Here is a 2,161-nt window from a genome sequence, read left to right on the forward strand (position 1 = left end):
AACAGTGTTCCGGTTTGATGTGTCCCCCCCCCCCCCCCCCCCAGTATATCCATCTGCGGCCCCCAAAGTTTGAGCGTGTTATGTTTTTTATGCTGTTAATATAGCTACTGTATCTTCATTAGCCTGACAAATCCCTGAGCGCCACACTGCGAGCCGGGGTGTGTGGCTGGGCGTGTTCAGAAGTCTATGTGCCAGAGCCGCTATGAAGCTGACATATGTGTATATATATATATATATACATCAAACCGGAAAGTGGGCCGCAACTTTGGAAATGTCTGTTCTAAGGCCGTGTCCACCATCGTTGTTTGTCATCAGACAATACACATTTATTAAACAAAAAGATTGTCCTTCTCTGAAATCAATTCTGTTCACCCAAATTCTTCTTTAATGTGCAAAACCACATCGCTGCAAGGGGAGTCAGGGGTGTCGGTAGATTCCTCTGCCACCTCATTTCTGGTAAGAGAATGGGGTCCCATCGAACACAAAGCACAGACCTCATGCATAGTCAACTGAACTCTTGTTCTCCCGTACCTTGTGATCAGGCCGTGAATCTCTGTAACGCTAATCCACCCCTGGCGGGAATGACGGAGACGGACCGCAGGGAGGGAGCTTCAATGATGTTATTAGAAACTTTTTGTGTGTTGTCGCAGGCTCAGACCCTTGTATGATTTCCCAGGACCCCACATACGCCCCTTGAGTAACTTCAGACCAGGCTTTGGGCGATTAAACATGAGTTTACTGAAAGTTTGGCTTGGCAAGCATAACAAGGCAAAATGCCCCTTCCCTAACTAACCCTACAGCCCTGTACACACGGGCCGGAATCCCGTCAGGGAAAAAAACTTTGTTTTTCCTGACGAGATTCTTGTCAAGAATCTCTTGCCGCCCGAGTGTACACACACTCAGTTCAAAAGAACCGCCGTTCTTTTGAATGGCAAGAATGCGGCGACGTCATCGCGTATGACGAGCATGCGCTCATCACATTCGATGCCGCCGCCGCCATCTTGCTGCAACCTACACTGCCCTTGGAAGCTACTGAGCAGGCGTCAAGGTCATTTCGTGCATGCGCAGGTTTCCACGGCGACAGGTAAGTATACAGACGCTCGGGTTTCTCAGCGGGAAAACACTGCCGAGAATCCCACGACGAGGAAAATAGAGAGCAGGTTCTCTATTTTTTCTCGACGAGATTCTGGGCAGTTTTCTTGATGAGAAACTTGAAATGCCTCGTACACACGCTCGGTTTTCTCGGCAGTTTTCTTGCTGGTTCTTGCCGAGAAAACCGAGCATATGTACGAGGCTTAACAGTGGCTTCCCCAGCATACCTGCACAGGTAAAGTTATTATGGTAAAGTCTATAACAGGCACAACTTGACTGGAGAAGTTTATGGCTTTGGGTGTATTCTGGAAGACTGATGCTCTACAGCCGAACTACAAATCACATCATTCTCTTGCCCTGAACCCGAGACCCTAACTACTGCATTTTAAATATCACAGGACAGGAGGACAAACCCCAAAAGCCTGTGACAGAGTAGGCAACATAGGCGTGCGCACAGGGTGTGCCTGGGCACACCTGGCACACCCTGTGCGCACACCTATGTTGCCTAATGTGTTTATTTTAGCCAGACTAGTATAGCTGCCCAGGTTAAGAGGGGAGGGGATAACTCTGCTTTGCATCCCCTGCTCAAATTTGCAGGCGTTTTGGGATCTATCCTCCTGTCCTGTGATATATAAAAGGCAGTAGTTAGGGTCTCGGGTTCGGGGCAAGAGAACGCCGGAATTGATGTGATTTGCAATGTCGTGTCATATGCCCAGGCACACCCTAATCACCCTGTGTGGCACACATTCCCCCTACTGCCCTGGCTCTCACCCCCCCCCCCTCCTCTCCTATCGGCTGTTGCTCCTGGGATGTTTTAGGAGTGGGGAAGGGGCCAGCAAATATATGGCATAGGAGGAAGGGGATGGTGCTGGTTCTGGACAGAGGAAACATTGACAGTGGACATAGTCCGGTCTTGGATAGTGCTGGTTCTGGACAGAGGAAGTATTGACGGCGGACATAGTCCGGTCTTGGATGGTACTGGTTCTGGACAGAGAAAGCATTGACGGTGGACATAGTCCGGTCTTGGATAGTGCTGGTTCTGGACAGAGGGAGCATTGACGTCGGACAT

Source organism: Rana temporaria, assembly GCF_905171775.1.
Source record: "Rana temporaria chromosome 2 unlocalized genomic scaffold, aRanTem1.1 chr2g, whole genome shotgun sequence".
NCBI classification, from domain to species: Eukaryota; Metazoa; Chordata; class Amphibia; order Anura; family Ranidae; genus Rana; species Rana temporaria.